Source organism: Xyrauchen texanus, chromosome 35 (assembly GCF_025860055.1).
Source record: "Xyrauchen texanus isolate HMW12.3.18 chromosome 35, RBS_HiC_50CHRs, whole genome shotgun sequence".
Taxonomy (NCBI): Eukaryota; Metazoa; Chordata; class Actinopteri; order Cypriniformes; family Catostomidae; genus Xyrauchen; species Xyrauchen texanus.
In genome coordinates this window covers 3,171,264-3,197,550 of record NC_068310.1, presented here as the reverse complement: position 1 = coordinate 3,197,550, position 26,287 = coordinate 3,171,264, and the positions used below count along the sequence as shown (strand labels likewise).

The following is a 26,287-nucleotide window of genomic DNA, read 5'->3' as shown; positions in this document are numbered from 1 at the left end:
CTTACGATGTGTAAATCTGTATTCAGAATAAACATTTTGACATTTGCAATACATATGTTGAGATGTCTTGTCCATCAGCTGATCTGATATTATTTACTGTAATGAAGATGAACAGAACTCGCTCTCATTTTTAATAAGGACATTTTCCCAAGTCTAAATAAATAACTTAAAAATTAAGTCAATAGAATGTTTAGGCATAGCAATATCAGTGGTCTTACCTAATCCAAGTTACTCCACTCAAATTCTGTTAGCTGCGAAGGATGACAGTCTGTTGTTGATGATTGTCGTCTTCCTCTTCACCATTTCTCCTGTCTTAAGACTCACTCCGGTTTTTGCGGTGCATTTTGTTCCATCCTCTTGATTTATCCTCACAAAGAATCTTTAGGCAACAGAAAATGAATGGGGGAAAAAAATAAAAATAATGGAAAACACATTTAATACATAATCAATATTAGGTTTCATATATTAACTGTCTATTAATGTATTAATTATATTTTGTGAAAAATGACTCGGATGCTAAACATTCTTATTTTTTGAGTAAATATTGTTGTGAAATGACAGTCACATTAGATGCACTCTAATCACCGAACCATGGTCACATGGTCCGTCCGCATTGTGATATGACAGTGTGCGCCATGGTTTGGTGATCAAGACTGTATAGGTGCTATATTCCAGAAGGTAAAAATTGATAGTTACAGTAACAAAGTAGTGAAAAAGTATATTTTTATGATTCAGTTAAAATAACAACTAAACATGTGTGATAAACTTAACAGTAAAATGTAGATAAACAAAGAGAGGTACTTACCTTTGTATGAGTTCCAATATCGCACAGACAGGCTCCTGTGCGATGTTGAAAACATAGAAGCATCCAAAGAATACAGATAAAGCATCTGCAAAACCCAGGTGCTCCTCCAAAACTTAGGCCACCTTTCCATCAATGCTCACATTCCAATTTGTTGAAGAAATAAATGTTTTCCCTGAAAAACAACAAGTACAAATTAAACACTTTTAAAAAGGCATACCCCAAATGGAAAACATTATCCTTTCTCAAAATAATAAGCAAGTCTTCATTTACCAAGCATAATCAGTCTCAGTGTGGCTGGCAGGCTCATGTCTTTCTCAATGGATGGCTTTGTTGCAGTTGTCTTTAAAACAAACAAACAAACAAAAAGCCTGTGATTATAACATGTTTAAAATATAGCCTAAAAATGACTAAAACATGTTTCATGTAATTTAAAAGATTATTTGCCTACTTACATTTGCCAAAATGAAGATGGCGTCCTTCATCAAAAGATGCACAGCTGCTATACCGGTCCGGCTCTGCTGCATGGCTGTTGTGTCGCTCTCAATGTCCCGTAGAAGACCCTGAATGTCTCTGTTCTGAGTCTGTCTTTGGAAGAAATATATGATCCTCTTCCCCTTGGTTTGAAGAGCCTCTCCTACCCGATCACAGATATCAATACCTGTGAGAGTTTTGAAATGGGCAAAGAGTCCTCTTTTTGTAAAGAGGAAAGGCCATTGTTCTTCAATAGAATTCATACTGGGGGAGGTCAGCTGTTTATCATGTGACAGATAAATGTACGTCAAACTCATTGAATTGTCTATATCTGGCATGTCCGCAGCTTTGGGTCCAGTAGACTGATATATGGCTGCCATATTTTTTCTTCTGTCTTCTAAAGAGTCAACTGTCTCTCCTGCTGGGAGACATTTTGGCTGCTAGTTTGTACAGCCATAGCTGTCTACTTTGCACCGTACTGTTTTGGTGGTAGTTCTACCATCACTAGTTTCTGTCATTGTCCTTAGTCTCCGTATTCTCTCACTTACATTGTTACGGTTGACATGTTCAACTCTTGTTTTAAGCTGATTAACAAGTGAATAATAACCTATTCCCAACTGTTCACCTTCCTCAGTTGTGTCTGCAAAAGTCAAAGGGCATTTTGCCACAATCACTATCGCTATCTCTACACAGGCAGACTTGTTGGGATTTGGACAGTGTTTCTGCATGGCAGCCACCAGTGTTCTCACAGTGGCTCTCCTGTCTGCAAGGTTAGACCTCTTAATATTACCTGTGAGAGTGAAGCAGGCATCTTGTCCCAAGGAATCTCGAATTGACTGATCCATGAGTTCTGTGTTTTTGTCAATGATAATGCAGGATTTTGGGATTGTGTACAAGGAGGTGTTAGGTGGGCACGCCCATCTGTCAGTTCTGTGTCCAAGGATGAGAAGGGCACTGTCTTTTCATCCGACACGCAGTTGACATCAGTGTCAACTCTACCATTCAGTTCTTTAAAGAAAAGGAATACATTAACAGATATTTACAAAAAAAAAAAAATGTATTTACAGAATGTAGTTTACAGATAAGATAATTTTAATTTGCTTTATTAGTGATTCTCAAATCTTCTTTTCTTTTGTAAACAATATAACGTCAGTGGTTGTTTTTCTGGCTGTTGTGCTTTGAGCAGTTTCACAATATTAATTTGTGCCCAGATTACTTTGTCCTTTCTCTACTGTAATTTTAAAGTCTACATTAAGCTACATCAAGATTTATTTGGAGAAATACCTTCAACATTTTACATTGCTTTAGATGTATTTTCTCTCACCTCTATGTTTGAAGGCCTTGATGACTTCACGGCACTGTATTGGTGTTAAATGATGCTGGAAGACATCCCTCTCAATAAAGGCAAGGTCCTCTTTCTTTGTAACTCCAACCACTGATGACAGGTGTTCAACGATTACCATCAACCTCTCATAGTTCAATTCAGGTAGCACTCTCTGAATTTCCTGAATTCGACATCCGTACCTAGAATGAAGAACACACTGAGTGACGCAAGCAAACAATAGGGAGGTCCAAGATGTTGTACACCGGCAGTGGATAATAGTCTTGCAACCTATCTGCATTAATATATGCATATTCATTTTCTGACTTACATAGGTAGTAGACTCAAAGATCAACTAACAGAACTGAGTGATGTATCAAAACAACAAAGTGCACCTGTTTCTCATCAGAAAGTATATATTCATATATATTCATAAAGAATATCTATGGTGTTTCTGTTTGATAATGAAAGACACCCTCGTAACACTAGTTAAGATTTGAACAAGTTCTCCACATTTCTCTGTTGCTTAAACAGCTATCACTCTCTTTTCCATATATGAAAAATATTACAAAAAATATAACTTTTAATTCAGTTAAGCCTTTTGTTAAATACAACACTAGCGCAGTTCAAGCTGGTTTTTTTTTACCGCTAATATTTACGTGCAAATGTTATCCTAGTTTAAATTCAGGTGCACAAATCTGAAACTGTGGGAACTGTAAGTAGGGTACACGCGATTTTTTTGTATTTATTATTTTACCTTGCTTGCTTATTCTCTCAGGGATAAAAATCTTCGTACAAAGCTTTTTTTATCGGTGTAAAACTTTTTTTTATGTGTGTTTCACACACCTTGTCAAAACTTTTTTCCACTGTTAGGAGAGAATCAGTTAGGCAGTGTGCAGTGAACGTTGTTCTATTTTTCTCTTCTGTTTAGAAAATATTATATATATATATTTATAAAAAAAAAAAAAAAAAGAGAGAGAATGACTGAAAACCGCAAACGGTGCATGTTCCCCTCTTCTCGCTCTATAGCTGAAGATGACACACATCAGTTCTCTTACGAGAGGTTCTCTCGTATTGCGTAAGCTAGCTTACGCTACGGGAAAGATTCATCTTTTCTGAGATATTGAAGCCAAAAAATTATCCTTAATTTTTGTATCCATTGTCAACGCAGTGCGGCAGCTGCAGACCTTGAGCGGGCTAGCTAGCGAGCTCATAGGTTGCTCTGTGGCAACTGCTGCAGCCTATAGACGAGCTTGGGCGAACTCGCATCCAATGAGAGGCGTCCAGCGCTCACTGCATCAAAGCCCGCCAAAATGGGCGTGACTAGAGTGCATATAAGCGTAGTTCGTAGGCTGGAACCCTGATTTTCATCTCTTCAGCGAAGCTCTTCGCATCGCTGACCTGGAAGCCGCGTCGCCGTTCGAGGGGCATCAAACAAGCGTAGACAGCGCTAGAAGAAGCCGGCCGTCTCAGCCACCTTCAGCCATCCTGCGAGCTACGCCATCCGACGACGTATCCTTTTATTCAGCAAGCTAGTTCTCACGAACTATTCACAAAAGAGTACGAGCGTCTTTTTCAAGATGCCTCGCTCCACTTGCGCCTCATGTCGTGCCCTTCCCAGCACAGGAGACCGCCACATCATCTGCGCTCCCTGCCTGGGACTGGGGCACGCAGAGCTCGCCCTCACTGAGGGCGGATGCGATTTCTGCGAGGAGCTACCCTGCGGGCTCGACTCGAAGCGCTCAAAGCAGAAACCGCCGCGCCGCCTTACCTTCAGCCGCGCAGGAAGAAGCGCCGCTCACAAAGGCTGCCGGAAACTGTGGTTGAAGCGACTGCCTCGCCGGAGCCTCTCCCTCGAGCATCGCTTTCACCCTCCCCGCCCCCCCGGGACGCGCAGTTGCTGCCATCTCGGATGACGAGGCGGAGGATAAGGGCCGCTGTTCCATCATGGCTTCGGACAGCAAGGAGTGGTCTGGCTCCCAAGCCTCCTCCTTGGCCCAGGAATCCAGCAGGACCCGCGCCGGAGTCGAAGAGGAGTTAACACGCCTCCTCACACAGGCCGTCGACCGCCTCGGGCTCGAGTGGTCACCGCCCCCTGAGCAGGCACCCAACAGACTCGACGGCTGCTTTCTTCAAAGCCATCGCCGCTCTACACCCGCGGCCCGGGCCGCTCCCTTCCTGCCGGAATTACATACGGAGCTTGCAAAGTCGTGGAACGCTCCTTTTTCAGCCAGGACCCGTTCCCACGTCTCCACCTCTCTCGTGTCAGTGGACGGCGCCACTGAGAGAGACTACTCCTCCATCCCCCCGGTCGAGGACTCGGTAGCAGCACACCTTTGTCCGCCCTCCGCGAGATGGCGTTCCAAGCCTGTGCTCCCGTCTAAGGCCTGCAGAGCGACTTCCGCCTATGTTGGCCGCGCCTATTCCGCCGCCGGCCAAGCCGCATCTGCTCTGCACTCAATGGCCGTTTTACAGATCCTACAAGCAGACCTTCTTCGGGAGTGGGATGAGAAAGGCAGGCACCCAGAGGCTGTTACTGATCTACTGGCCGACAGACCTCGCCCTTCACGCTACCAAAGCTGCAGCCCAAGCTCTAGGGAAGTGCATGGCCTCGCTGACTGTGACCGAGAGACACTTATGGCTAACACTAGCCGACATGGGAGAAGCAGAGCGCTCCACGTTCCTCAACGCACCGCTCTCTCCGACCGGTCTCTTCGGCTCCGCGGTGAGTGGCATTGTAATGTAATGTAATGGAAATACGTCTCTTGCAAATCTGGAACGCGGTCATTCTTAGAAGTATCGATACTAATACATTTAGGAATTGTGATGTTTTAATTTCCGAGAATCGTGATACTTTTGAAGTATGTGCACCGTGCAACACTACATGGGAGAGCGGTGCTTCAAAGACAATGTAATACAGCAGGTTGTGAAATGGGATTAGTCAAATTTGTCTTTTACTTCACAGATAACTAAACTGTCATTGTCTGGTGGCAAGAATTTAAAGGAAACAGTTTGGAGAGTCTGCACTAAAATATTTGACCAGAATCTTTCAACTCAGCTGAACTGGTGCGGTAGGGGTCAGAAGACAGGCCTTAAATCACGGCCTATTCATCGGGTACTCCTGAGTAAGTCCTACAATGTGTTGAAGCAACATTCTGTCACTATTCAACCCATATGTGGTGTCTGTATTTATATCAGTTGTTCTCGATATTTATATACTATACTCACACTATTCTCAACCAAATGTCTTTTTTTTTTTCGTAAAATGCTCTGACTTTTCTGAATTGTTTTTATAGAAACAATCAAACAAAGATATAGACTTTTGTGCTACTGTCTTATTTTTTCCCCCGTTGCTCTATTTTTTTTTTTGTTTTGTTTAGGTGCTGTGTTAAGAAATCCTGCCCAACAAAATTCCACTGAGGCAGATGTAGAGATGACTGTGAGAAACTGACTGCGGCTGAGCAGGGACAGGAATGGGGGGGCGGCAAAGGCAGGGCGAGCAAGCATCTTAAAGTAAAATAATTGATTGGACTGATTTTTCTTGATTAAATATTTTGGAGGAAATTTGTTTTTTTGTTGTTGTAGTTTTCTATGTGTGATTTGTTGAGTGTTAAAATAAATGATGCTGCTTTTGCAAAAACAAAGTAAAAATTTATTTTTTCAAGGTCATCTCCCGGTGTCCTATTTTGTTATTTCTCCCGGAAAACCTGTATTTCTTCCTGTAGCCTAATTTGCATGACCATCAAACTTAATTTTAAAATCACTGATCCATTCTTTTTTTCTGTTAGACTGACATTTTCCAGGTTGTCAGATTGTGTATGAAATACACCCTACACATAAACAATCACTTACTTTCAATTTAAACTATTTTTTGTTATAAAACCTGCCAACTCAAAAATAAGGAAGTGGCTGCAGACTGCGCAGCCACGGAGTCTCGCATGCAAGTGAGCTCGTTGCCTACTTCTCAACTCTTGTCAAATTGTTAGGGAAGAAATTTTATGATTACACATCACATAAATGCTGTGGCGTTTCCAGCGATGCAGCCGAAAATCAGCGGTTCCAGTGTTGTCAATGGGAGAGCAAGGCGACCGAATGCTTTCCTCGCTCTAGTAGGATCGCGCCGCATAGGTCATAATAATTATTTCGGGTTTACGTTGGCTCACGGTCGGCGATCATTCTAATGCCACCATCTTCCCAATATCTTGCCGATTAGCTACCGATCTCCATAAGATATCTCACCGAGGCACTTTATGTCAGGCAGGCACACGCGCCCCAACGTCGGCAAGACCTAATTTGTTGTCTGGGCATTTTAAAAAACATGAACAGCAGCTGTAGATCAGCGCCAACTGTGGAGAATTCCTCAAGCACAGTTCAACACCCGAACATCACGGCTTCACCTGGAAGGGATTTTCGCAGTGTAAAAGTCCAATTGCATGATTGTGTCAGGTGAGCTTATCTTGCTCAAGCCAGATATCAGCATTAATTCTGCCTCTAATTTGAAGAAACATATGAAGGTAAATTTCATACTTCTGCTTACTAGATTCTGTGTGTCTATAACATGGCATGCATTTTAACTATCGATCACTAGCCTAGTTTCCATCCATCTTTCACGCTATTTTGTTATCGACAAAGTGAAAATGCGAAAAATACAATTGCAACATTTGCTGCCTTCTGCCCGTTTCCATTCAAATGGTATTTTATCGATAAAAGGGGTGTGCGTGATGACGTCATGCCTAAAAAAACACTTTGTCGCATAAGTTTTGGTTTAGCGCAAAAGAAATCTGCCCTGAAGCCGTTTCCATTCAGAAATGTGTGTTATCGCCAATTCGCCTCTCAGATGTCCCTCATTTTTTTCCTCCTAAGTTTTGGTAAAATGGGGAGATTATTGAGACAATTCATTAAAATTAGCAGCTTACTGTCATTTTAATTTCACAAATAAATGCAATCAGAAGATGAGGAATTGCAATCAAAAGGGAATGGTTGCCCTTCTGATAGGACTATTGTAATATTGGTCCTGATGTTGCGCATAACGCAGGTTGGCACCGGTTCTGACCCGAAAGTGAATCATCATGGCCCTGTTCAAGCTGGCAACCTGCACCAAGTAGTGGGGGAAACTTTCTGTCTCAGTATAAGGACCATCAATCGATGTGTATATACTGTGTGCACATCTATTAAATTAAAAAATATATATACAGTGTTATATTCCGGTTTACATATATGATACATTCCTGATATTCAATATTTTGGACAATCATCTAATCAAAAGCATCACCATCACAACTGCATTATGTCCCGCATATTTCTCCTGCAACTTTTAACGACCAACTTGATTATCATCTCAAATGTATTTTAGCTTCAAAATGCAAATTTATATTTTCTGAAGAAGCAGTAAATGCGATCAGAGCAGGGTTGGACTGGTAATCTGGCATACCAGGCATTTTCCCGGTTGGCCGACACACTTTCAACAACTTTTGGGCCAGTTGCTATGTAAAATCCCAGGCCCCTTTCTCTTCCCAGTCCAGCCCTGGATCCGAGGTATAAAGAGGTTTAGATTTAAAATATTTAAATGTTTTAAAATGTTCAATAGCTCATTTTCTGAAAGTGAACTCAGCATTGGAAAAATAGTTTTGATAGTTTGTATTTTTGAAAAAAGTGTAGAACATTCTGAGAATGTCATTCAGCCGACTGTTTTCATCTACAGAACAGGGTAAAGCTAAAGAAGTGGAGACCACACACTTTTCAACAAAGAAATAATGTGTTGGAATTATATGATGAGGGAGTTGATAATTTTTAACACTAATAATTTTATTATATATATTAATAAAACTGGTTTCACTCTTCCCACATTTAAAATGTTCTCCTACATTCTTTTGAATGTTTTTTAATGATTAAAATATTAGATGCCATGAGTGTACCTTCTACCATCATTTTCACATTTGAATGTCCATGAAGCAATGTTATAACATGAATTTAGAAATATGGCCATGGCATATAATGGGCATTCTTTGTGTATTGTTTAAGGCCAGGACAGCTGACATATGGTGCTATTGTCAAGTAACTGTTTGATGCTGTACACAACAGTGCTTTGCATGTCTGAGAGTTGGCTAATGGCTGTCTAATAGTTGCTGCAAGCTTTTTACAATTACAAGGCAGGAGTTACAGAGAGTGGTTAAAGCAATGCCAGTATGCGCACACATAATGAAGTATTAGACTATAAGCACATTATAATGAAAACAAAGCCGAATCAAATAATTTTTGCAAATTTAGAAATCACGGCTGGCTGAAAAAGAGGACATTATATTACCTTAATAATATTTAATTATAATTATTCAAACATTGTAACCAGGAAAATTGCCCACATAGAAAATGTTATATGGTTGAAAAAGTATTTATTTTGACTCACTGTATCTTCCCAAACAGGACGTTTCATAGTCAGCCTGAGAGTCTGGAGTAAATAGCAACAAGCCTCCCTTTAAACGGAAACCCATAGAAAACATTCAGCAAAACTAAACCAATAGGCAGATATCACTTATGACATTTCATGGTTATGTACACATGTTATCAAATTATGCCCGTCTAGTATGAAGGAAACAAGTTGTGTTGAAACAGGAAAGATGAAAGCATTTCTCGTTGTTATCATATGTATTATCATGGTCCTGAGTAGTGACAGGTGTCGACCATAGACTGTAAAAAAAGATGGACGACACAGGGCTCTACAGTGCGAGTATTTCACTCGCATTTGCCCCTAAAAATAGATATGTGCGAACTGGAAAAATTATTTACGAGCACAGTGTGCGATTAAAGATTACAAACGTAACCTTTCGCTCTTTTCCATTGAGAACTGAAGCCGCCAGTGTCCCTATATTGACACTTGGGACTTGAGTCTGCGCAGTTGCGATTTCGGGACCAGACCTGCGCAGTAGTGAGCAGGAAGTAAAGCCGCGAAATCAAGGCCCCGCCCTCACTCTCGCTGGATCAATCGCAAGGACACGCCCCTGCACTTTTGACGGTGTGAAATAATTAATTATAGAAATTTAGATATTAAATTTAAAGCTCCAATCTCCTCAGTCCTCCGAAGATCCCGAAAAAAAGTCTGTTGGTGCTTCAGTGACTACTTCCCTCAGAGAACCTGTCAATCACAGCTGTCAATCATGATGTCACAGCACCGTTTTTATAGCATCAAATAACTAACTAAAAACAAACTTATTTTGAAAACAAACACTTGAAATTACATCAGCGTGATAAAAACTACAGTAAATGACAGAAACTATCTTTGGAAAAAAGATATGTGAAGTGTAATTGTATTGTTTAGTTGGTCTCACGTCCCGTTGAATAACATGGGGAGGCGGGGTTTATGACCTATACTAGGACCAGTCACCGGGTTGCGATCGAGACGTTTTGGCTTCACTTTTGAGGGCTTGTGCGGCACTCTTGGTCCTGATTGAGAGCGGGAATAAAACACATTTGAATCACTGATCTATCAGTGATTTGAATGCATTGGAATGTCGTCTCGTGCTTGATACTTCAACTGACACAACGGCCTTAACGTCTGTTAGTTGAAAACAAGCTCCTATTGATTTCGTCTTTTTTCATATAAATTGCGTGTATTTTGAAGTTCATTGTTATACAAGTTAGTCATCTTGTTAAGTTTTGTTTATAGGTTAAGTTATAGTTACCATATATTATATGTATATTGTACAGTTTGATACGTTATATTTACTATAGGTTAAGGTTTGTATTTTATTCAGTGTAAAGTTAGGTTTGTTTATAAGATTAATTAGTTTATACGAGGTTTGTAGCTATATTTGATTATTTAAATGTAAATGTTTGCGTCGTGTAGTTAATTAGGTATCGTAGGTTAAGGTGTGTTGTAGTTCTCGTATTTTAGTGATTTTTAGTACGTCACACTGTATAATTATATATATATATATATGCTATAGACGCTGCGGGTGAAGTGCGCAAGATAAGTTATATTTCTAGCTCGTGACGCACAATCTGTCGAAATAATTTATTCTTAAATTATAGAAAAGAAAACATTTACTATCATGATAATTAAACACATTTTAACGTTTAATCTTACCTTTTAAAGGGGTTTCTGCCCCGTAGTCTGCCAGCCGAGCTGTGTGCATATTATAGGCGGATTTGGCTCAACTTCATGTTTTCCTGTGGGATACTGGCAGGCAGCACACTATATGCATGCCGCCACCTATTGTACTGGAGTTTAATCAAAATGGAGTATAGGATTGAATACTGTGGCAAACACACTGAAAAGTAGTCATTTAAGCGGATCGTAAAAACAATAGGCATGTCACTGTCAGTGCATTCAATTTTAAATATGAGGTTAAACAGTGGGAATAAATGATTCAGAACAGCAGAGGCATTTCCAGCATTGAAGGACATCTGGGGCTTAGCCCAGACCATTTTATTTTCACACTAGCAACCACTTCTCTGTAGTCCAAAGCTGGTGAGAGGGTATTCTTTGAGTTTTGCTCTGGCTGGGCCTGTTTCTACAGTTCCTAAATCTTCCACTCTATTACTATCCTCAACATCCTCTCTCCTCCCTGAATCATCTGTGATGCAAAAGAACAGATACACCACATAACTTATTGCAAATCAGCTTTAAAAAACTAATTCAAGTGCTACATATTTCAAATTGTAGACCAATACCATTGAAGAAAATGTATTGGGAAGAGCAGATCAGTGGGATTGCCCTAAGATGCTAAAATTCATGATTCTTGAATTTTCATGTACATTAACATAAAGTCATCACAAAAGAGTTATATTATAGTGAGTAAAGTGAGGTTAAAAAAAATATTGAATATAAATAATTTATATTTTTTGACATAAATAGTCAAAATGATGTATAAGATCCTAAGTTAAAGCAATACATGAATGACTTTAGTCTAAGTTCATTGACTCACCATGGCATCGAACTGTACATAATTATCAATGTTCATCTGTCAAAATCCTTTCATTTGGATCATTAGGAGCATTGGGATAAACAATGTTTCACTTTTAACTTTCTCTAAAGTAAAGTGACTGATTAATTGTTACCAGTTTCCATGCCTGATTCTGGCACAGCTGCTGCTGCTGCTCCTCAGTCTGTAGCTCATCTTTGCTACCCTCTACAAAACCATTTAATCAAATCAAAGTGTATATTTACTACAAACTAATATCACAAAACAAGTCACACATACATTTTATGTTAATGCTTATTGGTTATCCTTAGCGAAAACAACACCAAATAAACAAGAAAAGTACACTCCGAACAGGACTTGAACCGACGTCTCCGGCGTGAGATGTGGATGCGCCAACAAGGAGGCTAGAGGCTACAACATGTAATGACAATCGGTAGTGCACCTCTTGAGGTTTAGCCTACTGTGGGTGAAAGCCAGCAAGATGATGATCTTCAGACTTTAAGGACAAAAACAAATATGAATTCTTACCCACTGACTTCTTTCGGAAAAATCCCCAAAGCCTCATTTGGTTCATTTTTGCTGTCTTTCCTGCTAACTTTTATTTCTGAAAACCCTCAACCAAAATTGTAGTTGCAGTCACAAAGCTTTCTGTGTCTATGATGTTTATGTCCACTAGATAGCATGTGTGTGCTTAAACACTCATTTATTTCAGTAACCTTTGGTTAGTTTAATTTGTTTTCATATTTTGACTTTCATATTACACTCATCTGTCATTTATTTGAGAACAATTTATTCTTTCTAAGATTCTAATTTTATTCCCATTGTGCATTCTGGACAGATCACTTCCCGTTTTAGCATTTGCATGAAGAGATTTAATGATGTTATCATTGCTAAGTTTAAGGTGTTTTTCTCTACAAGCATAAGCCATCTGTAACTTCAAGATACAAACCCCTCTCTTAGCTCACAAGCAGGCAAAAGTGGTATGTAGATTTATTTTCTGTTTATTTAGAGTCTAAAGTCATATGTGTGTTTTTATGTAACTCAATGTGTTACTGATGTTTTCTTTCAAATACTTTTTTTTATTCAGTTCTATAGTGTTGATGTCGGTGTTGATGTCAGTGTCTGTATTGATGTCGATGAATGAACCTCAGCCTTCGCGTTGTGACTAAGGGTGGCATAAAAATTCTTGGATCTTTACACTTCCCCAAAATGCATGTACTGTGTCCATGTCATCTGATTGGCACCGCCAGCAGGTGGGTTTGTATTTAAGACCCAACCTATACAATATAGAGGGGGACCAGTGGAACTGATGCAAAATCTTAAAGGTGGGGTATGTGATTTTCTTTTTTGACCATTTTTCAAAATAACTTGAAATCCTATTCCTAACCCACTTACTGGCTGTAAATTAGAAGCACTGAAATGAAAATTAAGCAATTTAATCATCTGTGGAATGGGCAGGACTCGAAAAACTCCAGCCAATCATTTTCAAGACCATCTAGAATCATTGGACAGAAAATGTGTCAATCAAACGGTCGTACCATGCCCCCCTCCCCCCACCACCCTGGCCTGCGTGTCCCGTTCGATGCGCATACTCAAAGCTTGTGACCCAGTAACAGGAAGCGATTGTATTTATGTATGGAGAATAGAGCTTTTATAGTGCTAGTGGGGTTGTTCCACATTTCTATGAATCCTGTTTTGAATAGAAGACCGCTGTACAGACGCCAGGGCTGGCTATGTTCTTTTTTTTTACAGTTATGAGAAAATGAGCTCTACACCTTTCAAGAGTGGTATGCGAACCCCTCCTCCTGCTGTGTCAACAATTTGCTCTGAAAAATTGTCTGACAGGTGAATGCACTGTTTGACTAGTGAGTCTAGAACACTGCGCATCTGAGTTTTCGCTCGTGCATGATTGCGCGTCCATGTTTTTCGAATGGGTGGAGTCAGGGCCAGCGTTGGAGGAGAGAAGGTAGGACCTTAGAGTTGTGTATTTTCAAAATCTGCCGGCCGTTTTGCAAATCACATACCCCACCTTTAAAATCGCATCAGACGGACCCTTGCATCTTTAAATGCAGACTTGAGGATTTTTAGGATCTTAGCCCACACTCCCTCCTCCAATACCAGGTTTAGATCCTTCTCCCATAATCTCCTAAGAGAAGACGAAGCTCCATCCCCCGTACTCTGAACTAACAGGGAGTAATACACAGAAGATTATCGACCCATCTCTCAACATCTGCCACTCTTGTAACCAACTCTTGAAACCATTTTTTTTTCCATCGCCGTAATTGATTGATGTATTACAACAAGATCCACCCAGTCAGCAACTACCTTTGTCAGCATCACCAACATGTTGGACAGTTGACGCTGAATTCCTCCCACCGTTTTGCCATCCAAATCAAGTCCCCGGACCACAGGGCTATCAGGGCTTTCATCTTGAACATGTAAGTGTCTTTTAATGTCTCCAGAGCCTGAATTTTGACTTCTTTGCCATGTTTACCTCAAACAGCAAATGTGTAGCTGGGTGTATCGAATTTCACCGGATTATATCATGAAAATAATTAAAAAGATTAGCAAAAGTGCGCAGAGTGGTCTCTCACACGTCTGCCCTTTGCATGGCATCAGGTAGGACCCCGATAATTCTAGTGTTTTAAATACCGTATTGTTCTATATTCCTATGCACTGGCAACAGTCATCCATTCTCTTCCATTAATATAAACATATTACCTGATGCAGATCACAGCCACTTTAGAGTGTGAGACACACACCTGTTAATCTCAATCTGCATTTTATCAGACATGTGTGGACAGCTCATCAATGACGAGAGATCCTGACTGAAGCTCTTCATATCAATACTGAGACATAAATTAGGCTTCATTCACAAGAATTGCCTGGTGCAATTTACATCATGATATTACCACAGATGAGTGTCAGATTCTCTGCTTTACAGTGCTCAGAACCAGCCCACAAGGTTAGTCAATTAGTAAATTCCCCCCTAGACTGTTTATGGTCTGTTCAATGTAGAATGGTTCTAAATCAAGAATAATCAGTTAAATGTAATTAAAGAAGCAGATTTGTTAAGCAGATAATCTCTCTAGAACACCTTTATAACCTTATTATTTAGTAGCATTATTCTCCCTCTCTTGTGTTAATCTGTCATTCATTTTACACATATTACAGATTCATTTTATATACTGTATACTGTAAGTGTGTGTTTTTGTATGTGCGTGCATGTACGTGTTCAGCAAATGAAGAGTAGATAATCTTAAATGAGCTGCCTCGTGTGCCTGTGTTGCGATCACATGCACACCCCCCACAGCTAGACGATTGGTTCCCGGGCTAGGGCGCCGCTCACAGCCACTGTCCCTCCAGCCGAGATAAAGAAGGATCTCTACAGCCCTTGGTTCATCGTACCTAAGAAAGGCGGCGGCTTACGACCGATCTTGGACTTGTGAGATTTCAACTGGGCCTTGCACAAACTCCCATTCAAAATACTCACGCAAAGACACATCTTAAATTGCGTCCAGCTTCAAGATTGGTTTGCAGCAGTAGACCTGTAGGACAGGTACTTCCACGTCTCTATCTCTAAGGCCTGTCGTTTTGGCACGCAACTGCCTGCCCGCACTGGTGTCAGCAGCGCACGTACAAGGTTCAGCGCATGGCGGGATTAAAATTGGACCCCTAGTGTCGCTTCTTCGACACAACGTCTAAGTGAGTGACAGACGGGGAACGTCTAGGTTACAATTCCGTTCCCTGATGGAGGAATTGAGACGTTGTTTCCTCCCGGCCACGTCGCTGAACCAAGCCACTGTTAAGGCCGAACCTCATTTTTGGCTCCTCAGGCAAAATCCTGAATGGACAGATGCATTTCCCTCCCTTTTGTACCTGTATGTCTATGGGCGGGACATGCAAATTCTGTCTGCCAATTTCTCATTGGCCTTTTCTCAAGTTCAGAGATGCGTGAGGCTCTCAAGAGAGACCCCTAGTGTCGCTTCAACACAACGTCTCATTCCCTCCATCAGGGAACGGAGGTTACAATAGTAACCTAGACGTTTTTTCTGGTATTTTAGTGAAGGCATAGAGATGGTAGAAGTGTTTTAAAGTTGCCAATTCAGTGTTTCCATTACAACGTTTTTTATGCAACAAGTTTAAATATTTTGTCCATCATAACATTATTGTTCAAACAAACTCTAGTCCTTTGTCAAACGCTGCTACTCACATGCCTGCAAAATTATGCTTCATCATCACACTTGTAGTAAAAACATTCAGTCAGTGAACTGAATGAATGAATAGAATACAACAGGTGTATTGTTTTATTCAAAGACTAAAAGCTGTTTATTCATGCACAGAATAGTTACAGATGTTATGAACAGATGTGGCTTACTTATGTTTCTCTCATGAAACAAAGAGAATATGAGAAACTGTTACATACAATTTCTAAAAGCAAATTCCCCTGTTTTAAACAAGTCCAAAAAACATGATACAATGTGTAGATTCTCTGTAATCTTCATAGAGCATATTTTACATCTGAACCAGTGAATGGAGGCCGGGTGGCTGCTCCCGTGTCCTAGTGCCTGCCATATCCAACCTCTGTCAGTGCGACTTAAGGGCTCTATATACACAACGTGATTTTGATCCAGTGCAACTTATCAGGTGCGACATTATTAAATAAAACAATTATTTGCTGTTTCATTGCAAGTATTCATTTGCAAGAACAATCTACAAATTGTAAAAGTCACAAATTTGTTGGTTTTTCATTATCCTCATTATACAGCATGACCTCATTATACAGCGTACCAATGTTATTTGCATTTTTAGCATAGCCGAATTTTAAACATTACGAGTTCACGCTACTAAGACAGACAGAAAACATGGATAAGTTCTTGAAAAGGAAAACTATCGACAATTGTTATGTGGGATAGTGGTGTGCCATGGGATTTTTTAAAAATTTAAAAAAGTGTGCCGTGGCAGAACAAAAGGTTGGGAAACACTGACCTAAACCACAAAGAGTTCATCTGCAAAAAAACCTCCAAAAGAAAACACACAGCACTATGTAAATTCTGCAATGCAATGCTTACAGAGACGGCTGGGACGATGTCAAACTTTTATCAGCACTTAGAAAGGAAGCATAAAGTAATTTTAGCTAAGTGTAAGTGATGCTAGCTAGCTAACTTAAGCAATCTGCCTCTTGCTGTGTTCTATTCGACTCAGAAAGTTTGATTTTCCAACTATATTGGGAAAAGTGCAATGGAACACCACTTGACATAAAAGGAAGATGTACAAAATAAACATTAACTTTAATTATTGATAATTAATCTAAGTTCCTACATTACATGATATTGAAGTGTTTAACAAACGTTAGCAGAGTTGCAGGTGTTCAAAACAAGGTAAAATATACTCCATTTTGATAATCTTACACTTGTAGCACAAATGCTAGTATTGCAGAATTGTTTATAAAATGGGTTGCTGGGAGACATCTCTGGTGACCATCAAACATCTGCTAAGCTAATGGGAGAATTGCAGTTTTGTGCCTTTAATGTCATTTTCGGAGCATCTGGCATTTGAATGCCTTTAGTCGGAGATCAGAGATATCAAGTGGAATATCCTACATCCGATTTAAATGGAATGCAGCATCTGTACCTAAACTCATCTTCACCTCTCACCCAAAGAGATGTAGGGGGTATTAGTACCTATGTATTTACGGTTTTTAATGACATTAGTTTCAGTTGCATGTTAGCTATTTGTCACCTAGCTAGGTGCGCAAGTTACTTAATTTAGTTAACATTAATATTGAGGGATGTGCTAATGCAGTGTTAACTTCATTAGAGACTGCGGGGACAGGGCATGTAGTGACAAATTGTTGTTCTGAAGTTTTGCTTGTGATAAACAATGATGAGACACATAAAGCCATGTAGCTAATGTATATAGGGTTACATTATATCAACGTTAGCTTATGTCAGCTCTGACATATATGCTACACGTGTGGTGGAATATTGAAGTCTTTTCCCTCTTGCAAGAAAGCTCTCCAAGTAATGGAGTTCCAGATGTCAAAGATTAGACTTTATTGAACAAAGCAACAAAGCCGAGATACTAGCTGATCATATGACTATCCCGTTTCAAACTCATATTTTTATACATTACTGTTATCATCTTTTACCAAGTAAGCATACATACATACATACATACATACTGTTATCTTAGCTAATAGGCGTGCATCCCCACCTTCTTTGTTTGCCACAATTAGTTAACAGACCTTCTGGCTTCTTTTTAATAGTGGCATCCTGGCCACTAGTCTATTTTAATCATATTTATTAAGAAAGTGTACATTTCATTTAAAAAGAATATAGTAGGTAAATGAACAAAATAGAGTAGTTTGACTAATGATTGTACTATCCATTGATTGGGGAATGCTTTCTCCACTGTGTACCATTCTATATATAATATTGCTGAGGTGAGAAAAAATAGCATATGTGCAACCTTCAAGGTTTCCCATAGCAGAGTCACATAGTCCATGCAGCCTTCAGAGTATTTCTGGTTTACATAAGGTTTGCATAATGCCCAAGCTACTCTACAAATATCTTTTATATGTTTAATAAAACTATACATTCCCCCCCTTTGGGACTTTTCCAAGTCTCTCCTCTATCACCCTTACCCAGACTGCAACTCCTTCATTTCCATCAAGTGACCAATGTAAATCACACATTCCTCTAACAATGACTTCTCTCATGGAGCTGCACTCTGGAGGAGAAACAAGACCAAACATCTCCCCCACATTTGGCTAAGGGGAAGTAAAAGATCTCGTCTCCCTAACAAAGTCTTTCTTGGAGGTAACACAAATCAGAAACAAATCAAATTCTTGTATAAAAGCATGTACATACAAATTCATCCTTGCCCATGTTTGGCATGGTTATATAGAGTGTAACAGTGATTAAACTTATTTCAGTAGATTAGAATATTTCAGTGATTAACCCTTTCCAGCCGGAGCTTTCAAATTTGGGAACAATTATTCCCATGGTTCCTGTCTCAATATCTTCGCTCTACATGTTGTAGACCCTACCACTGAGGATAATCAGATCGCCTTAGGCAGTTGCTTTATCTTATGGACCACCTCAAACAAAAATGCCAGCAGCTCTTGCAGCCCAACTTCTTGCAATAGATGAACGTATGGTCAAGTCTAAAGCTTTAGATTTAGGATTTAAACAATACATGAAGGGCAAGCCTACTCGGTGGGGTTTTAAATTATGGGTAATTGCAACATCAGACTCGGGGTATACTCTCGACTTTAATGTTTACACAGGTAGTCATGATGGGCGTGTCGCTGACTTGGCCACCAAAGTAGTTGAATTGTTACTGCAGCCATTCAAAGACCAGGGCCACAATGTTTGGTTTGACAACTTTTACACATCCCCAGTTCTTATGGTTAAGTTGTTAGAAATGGGAACTAATGCCTGTGGGACATGCAGGGTGAATCGTAAACTGTTTCCTGCAGAATTTAAAGACATCAAAAGATGGGAACGCAAGACAGCTTGTGGGGATATGAGGTGGTGTAGGATTGAGGGGAATATACTTGTAATTCAGTGAAAGAACACACGTGCAGTTACATGCCTCTCCAATTTCCACTATGTGAATGGCTCAATCCGAAATTACTAGGTTTGTAAAAAATTATGGCGACTGGACAAAAGTAGCACTCTAGCCCACTGTCATCAGCGATTATAACAAAAACATGGGTGGTGTTGATAGGTCAGACCAAATGATAAAATCTTGGAGTGGCTGTGGCTCAGGTGGTAGAGCGGGTTGGTGGTTCGATTCCCGGCCCACATGACTCCACATGCTGAAGTGTCCTTGGGCAAGACACTGAACCCAAGTTGCTCCCAATGGCAGGCTAGCGCCTTGCATGGCAGCTCTGCCGCCATTGGTGTATGAATGCGAGTGTGAATGTGTGATTGGGACACAGTGTAAAGCGCTTTGGTAACCTCTAAGGTTAAAAAAAAAAAGCGCTATATAAGTGCAGACCATTTACGACGTCCACTTCATAGACATTACCGTTGTCAATAGTTTGGAATGGCAACTCATTCATGCAGCACCAGGGGATGAGCGTAGACCGTTGAACTTAACCAGATAGATTTCTGAGAAAACCTGGCTCGTCAGCTGCGAGGTATCGATATTCACGCAAGTTTCCCTTTGCAAACTCTAAAGCCTGCAGTCCCTACTTCGTCCCCTCCCCTCTTTTTTTCCTCCCTCTCTTTTCTCCACAGGTATTGCAGTTGTTGAGTATTTATGAATTTATATATATTCTGTTCCAACACTCTTTATTATAAATGTATTTACTGTAAAACATTCAAAAGTTTGATTTTGTATGTTTTGCTGTGTAATTTGTGTATAATTCTAATGTTCAAATTAAATAAAGTGCGTGTTTTATTGAACACATAAAATGTAAATTTCAGTGTTTGTGTCCTTCCATTTCAGATGCAATCTCAATGTATTATTACAGGTGCTCAAAAGGAGTATTTGAGGATTGGTCATGTGAAATGTATCTTAACATCCTAAATGTTTGTTTTATTCTGTTTTCCCACTAAATCACTAGAATGGTCATAACTTTTAAACAAAAGCTAATATATATTTCTAATCTGTCTGCTATTCTACATTGCCAACTAAACTATGTATATTTCATACACTCAAAGTTTCCCTCTAGCTTGTAATTAAAATGGTTGAAAATGCAGTTGTCTGATGAAGTATGGTGGCCAGAGAAGATTTTTGTAAAAATTGCTGTGTGAAATCTTATTGATAAAGGATGATTAGCCTTAAATAATCATACATATATAAATTTATATCATTTGAAAGCCCTAGTTCTTCTCTTCAAAGTGGTATATAGAGTTCATGTATGTGATGTAATATGAATATAATATGAATTTGGATTTTGAATACCATATTCTGGCACAGAATGGAATTTTCGGAATTTTGGGCACAGGCTGGAAAGGGTTAAACAATATCAACAGATTTCACAACATGTTGATATGTTCCACGGTGCCAGAGGAACTCACAGACATTTCTGGAGTGCTATCTGGTGGTGCTGGAGCAGACAGCAGGTTTTTAAACCACCAGTAGAGTCTGCCCTTGCTGCGAAGCACTGAGGTGCTTCATTTCAGCAGTTTTCCCTTCATTTTATGATATCTTAGTCTCTGGCATTCCAGTGGTGCTTCTTGTGTTTTTAGAGATTATAAATGCATACTATACTTAATTCAAAAGTGATTTACTTGAAAATTATTCAAACAATAAGTGATACTACAACTGTGCCTCTATTTACAAAAGGTCACAGTTATGATATAAATTAAGGGAGAGGGCCATCAACCAAACTTATTACATACACCTTAAATCACATCAGACCAGGAATGAAACATTTATAAAATATAACCACAGAGAGTAAAGTTTCAATTTTTATCTGAAATAACGTTTGTACTCAAATCCAAGATGACCAGGTGAGGTTTATGAGAAATGTCACCTTTAATAACCATTCACCGATGATAATCACCACTGATAGAGCATTAACCAATAACAGCTTTAGAAACCCAATATGAATTAAACCTTTTGGCATAGAAATAAACAAACATAATAGATAGAGAATAATAGATTCGAAGAAAAAACTTATCGGACCATTGTCCAATAAGAAATCACAAATATCCACTGATGAATGTCTGGCGTACTTGTCGAAGATGATGGTGATGAAATCCCATGAACACCAAAGGATAGTCCAAACGATAATAGTCCACCATGTGCTCCCAAACAAACAAAGGTTATAATCATTGAATGACTGATCCCAATCAATCCACTAAAAGATGTGGTGCAATTGTATCAAAATGTGAATCTCAAAATCCACTCAATTAATATATTAGTAGCACTAAAACTACCAATATTAAAGAGTTATTTTTGCCTGAGCTAGAAACACATATGTTTCTCAATCTGGTCTCTCAGTGTTGGTGATAGCATCTTCTAGAAAGCCATGCTTCCTTCTATCCAAACATCCTCTCTTCCTCTCTACTTTACCTAGTTTTATGCTAGAGGAGAGCAGCTTAGAGCCCCTAGTGGACAGTTTTAGTATGACATCATACTATATACACCATGTTAACAGAACTAAAGTCTGTTACAATACTTTTAAAATATCAAAAAGTACAGATAATTCTTATTGTTCCCTTTTAATTCTGGTTGCATTACCTCGAGACACTGCTTCATACCTTCATCGTCCCCTTTTATTTACATGACTTGATTAAACAACAAACATCGTTTTTTTATTAACTCTAAAATAAATAAATTACTTCAGGAAGGGGCATATGCCAAACTAATAAACATAATACCCTCTGTCTTCCTGCCTACTCTTCCCAAGATCTAGAGTACTACCTAACCTCACATAAAATAATATACAATGAGTATGCTGACTCCCTGTAACGGTTACCCTGTCTTGTTTCACTGTTGCCCTCTTGTTTTCCATCTTGTCACTTTTGCACTTCTTAGTTTTCACTTTAGTCCCTTATGTAACTCCATAGTCCTCTGTTAGCATTCGTGTTCCCTGTCATTGTTTTCACCTGCCCTCATTAGTTTGCCGTTTGCTTCTGTTAATCACCTTATTATCTTGTTTGAGTTCTGTTCGTTCATTGGCCCCTTTTTCCCTTGTTTGTGTATTTATACCCCGTGTCTTTGTTCAGTCTTTGTCGATCGTTGTTTGATGTCAACCCGGTGTGTGTGTGTGTGTGTGTGTGTGTGTGTGTGTGTGTGTGTGTGTGTGTGTGTGTGTGTGTGTGTGTGTGTGTGTGTGTGTGTGTGTGTGTGTGTGTGTGTGTGTGTGTGTGTGTGTGTGTGTGTGTGTGTGTGTGTGTGTGTGTGTGTGTGTGTGTGTGTGTGTGTGTGTGTGTGTGTGTGTGTGTGTGTCCTCCTCGAGTCCCCTGTTTTGCTCACGTTGTGTGTAGTTTACTATTTTATGTTTAATTTCCCCATCGTGGGTTGTTCCTTTGTGTTTTCCTGTTTTGGTTCGTCTAATAAAGTTCAAGCTGCGTTTGGATCCGCATTTCCTCGTCTGCCTCGTTACTCAAGCATAACAGAATGATCGACCCACCCATGGATCCAGCAGTCCAACTTGCGAACTACCATCTGCTCTGCTTAAAGCAAGAGGACCGCCCCATTGAAGACCACATCCACGATTTCCTGAACCTGGCGAGTGTCTCAGACTTCCCGGACTCAGCCTTGGTGGCCTTCTTTCGGGGCAATCTGAACGCGGCGCTGAGGGAGCGGTTGCCACAGGCAACGCACGGCTGGATGCTCTGCGGCTTCCTGGAGGCGACCCTACTAGTTTGCGGCTCACAGCTCACCGTGGGCGTCGTGGAGGAGGACCCTACCCCTCCACCCACTGTGGAGACCCTTCAGCTGTCCGGGGCCCCCCCTGTCACACCTACCCCGGTCTGCAAGCCAGAGCCCACGCCTGCCCCGGTCTGCGAGCCAGAACCCACACCTGCCCCGGACTGCGAGCCAGGGCCCAGGCCTGTCACAGTGAGCCAGCGCGAGCCAGTGGCGAGCCAGCGCGCATGTCACAGTGAGCGAGCCAGCGGCCACGCGATGTCACAGTGAGCAGCGCGAGCCAGCGAGCCAGCGCGCATGTCACAGTGAGCGAGCCAGCGCCTCACGGCCTCTACCATCAGCAAGCCTGAGTCGTCGTCAACCACGGCCAGCGAGCCTGAACCCATGCTGACCAGGAACAGCATCCCAGCCACGCCAGTCGCATCAGCCCGGAGGAAGAGGAGAAAGGGAGTGGTCTCTGTGCTCCAGCCTCCGCCTGCCGCAGCCCCATGCCCTAAACCCCCCTTGACTCTGCCCTCAGCGCCCGGCGAACCTAAGCCGGCACATACCACGGTAATCCAGCCAGAGCCTGTAGCCTCAGACGTCAGTGAGCCAGTGCCGTTAGCCTCAAACGTCAATGAGCCAGTGCTGGTAGCCTCAAACGTCAAGGAGCCAGCGCCTGTAGCCTCGACCGTCCCTGAGCCAGCGCCTGTGGCCTCGACTGTCCCTGAGCCAGCGCCTGTGGCCTCGACCGTCCCTGAGCCAGCGCCTGTGGCCTCGACCGTCCCTGAGCCAGCGCCTGTGGCCTCGACCGTCCCTGAGCCAGCGCCTGTGGCCTCGACCGTCCCTGAGCCAGCGCCTGTGGCCTCGACCGTCCCTGAGCCAGCGCCTGTGGCCTCGACCGTCCCTGAGCCAGCGCCTGTGGCCTCGACCGTCCCTGAGCCAGTACCAGTAACCGTGACCGTCAAAGAGCCAGCGCCAGTGGTCGTGCCCATCCTAGAGCCAGCACCTCCCGAGCCTTCCAGGGCTCCTCCTCTCGAGTCTTCCAGGGCTCCTCCTCCCGAACTTTCCAGAGCTCCGCCATCCGAGTTTCCCGAGCTTTCCAGAGCTCCGCCATCCGAGTTTTCCGAGCTTCCCAGAGCTCCGCCTCTCGAGCCTTCTAGGGCTCCGCCCCTCAAGCCCCTCGAGCCTACCAGGGCTCCGCCCCTCAAGCCCCTCAAGCCTTCCAGGGCTCCGCCTCTCAAGTCTCTCGAGTCTTCCAGGGCTCCGTCTCAAGCCTCCCAAGCTTTCCAGAGCTCCGCCCTCTGAGCTTCACAGAGCTCCGCCTCTCAAGCCTCTCGAGCCTGCCAGGGCTCCGCCTCTCGAGCCTGCCAGGGCTCCGCCCCTCAAGCCTCTCGAGCCTGCCAGGGCTCCGCCCCTCAAGCCTCTCGAGCCTTCCAGGGCTCCGTCCCCAGAGCCTCTTGAGTCTCCTACGGCTCCGCCCCCAGAGCCTCCTACGGCTCCTGCTCCCGATCCACTCAAGCCTTCGACGGCTCCGCCCCCAGAGCCTCTTGAGCCTCCTACGGCTCTCGAGCCTTCCAGGGCTCCGTCCCCAGAGCCTCTTGAGTCTCCTACGGCTCCGCCCCCAGAGCCTCCTACGGCTCCGCCTCCCGATCCACTCAAGCCTTCGACGGCTCCGCCCCCAGAGCCTCTTGAGCCTCCTACGGCTCTGCCCCCAGAGCCTCTCGAGCCTCCTGCAGCTCCGCCACCGGGGCCTCCTGCGGCTCCGCCCCCCGAGCCTCCTACGGCTCCGCCTCCCGACCCACTCAAGCCTTCGACGGCTCTGCCCCCAGAGCCTCTTGAGCCTCCTACGGCTCTGCCCCCAGAGCCTCTCGAGCCTCCTACGGCTCTGCCCCCAGAGCCTCCTGCAGCTCCGCCCCGGGGCCTCCTGCGGCTCCGCCCCCAGAGCCTCCTACGGCTCCGCCTCCTATTGCTCCACCTCTCGATCCACTCAAGCCTTTGACGGCTCCGCCCTCAGAGCCTCCCGAGCCTCCCACGGCTCCGCCACTCAAGCCTTCGACGGCACCGCCCTCCGAGCCTCCCGAGCCTCCTACGGCTCTGCCGCTCGAGCCACTCAAGCCTTCGACGGCTCCGCCCTCAGAGCCTCCCGAGCCTCCTATGGCTCCGCCTCCCGAGCCTCCTCCGGCACCACCTCTCAAGCCACTCAAGCCTTCGATGGCTCCACCCTCAGAGCCTCCTACGTCTCTGCCCCCAGAGACTCCAGAGTCTTCCTGGTCTCCGCTCCTAGAGCCTCCCACGGCGCCGCCTACCCCGGCTCCGCCTCCTGAGCCTCCTTCGGTTCCACCTCCTGAGCCTCCCTCAGCTCCGCCTTCTGGGCCTTCCGAGCCATCACCTCCCTCGGCTCCGCCTCAGAGGTCCTCCTTGGCTCCGCCTCACGTGGCTCCGCCGGCCTCCCCTGTGGCCACTCCATCTCCTAGGCCACCAAAACCGGCCTCTGTCCTGTGGTCTTCTCCCAGGTCCCCTGAACCGGCCCTTGGCCCACGACCACCTCCCAGGCCACCAAAGCCGGCCTCTATCCTGTGGCCTCCTCCCAGGCCTCCTGACCCGGCCCCTGTCCTGTGGCTTCTCCCCAGACCTCCTGACCCAGCCCCAGTCCCGTGGCCTCTTCCCAGGCCCCCTGATCCAGTCCCTGTCCTGTGGCCTCCACCCAGGCCTCCTGACCCTGTTCCCGTCCTGAGTCCTCCCTCCTGGCCTCCTGACCCAGTCCCCGTCCAGTGGCCTCCTCCCAGGTTCCCCAAACCTGTCCTAGCCCGGTGGCCCGCTCCCAGACCATCAAAACCTGTCCCTGCCCGGTCGATACCTCCCTGGGCCCCTAACCCTCATCTCCACTTGTGCCCCGTGGACTGACTCATTTCCCCCGGACTTCGTGTCTGCCCCTGGCACCTCCCGGACCTGCCTGTCTTGCCCTCTGTGCCCCCGGACTTCCTGCCTGCCCAGTGTGCCCCCTGGTCTGCCTGTCTGCCCATGTGCCCACTTGTACTGTCTGTTTGCCCCTGGTGCCCTCATGTTGTCCTTGTGGATTTTTGTCTTTTGTTGTTTGTTGTCAAGGATCATCTGGTATCCGATCCTTGAGGGGGGGGCTATGTAACGGTTACCCTGTCTTGTTTCACTGTTGCCCTCTTGTTTTCCATCTTGTCACTTTTGCACTTCTTAGTTTTCACTTTAGTCCCTTATGTAACTCCATAGTCCTCTGTTAGCGTTCGTGTTCCCTGTCATTGTTTTCACCTGCCCTCATTAGTTTGCCGTTTGCTTCTGTTAATCACCTTATTATCTTGTTTGAGTTCTGTTCGTTCATTGGCCCCTTTTTCCCTTGTTTGTGTATTTATACCCCGTGTCTTTGTTCAGTCTTTGTCGATCGTTGTTTGATGTCAACCCGGTGTGTGTTTCCTCCTCGAG

General features: G+C 43.1%; 1 pseudogene; it reads right to left on the bottom strand.

Moving 5' to 3' along the window:
• Positions 1–218: 218 nt before the first annotated feature.
• LOC127629304 (uncharacterized) lies at positions 219–14,357 on the bottom strand (annotated as a pseudogene).
• Positions 14,358–26,287: the final 11,930 nt, after the last annotated feature.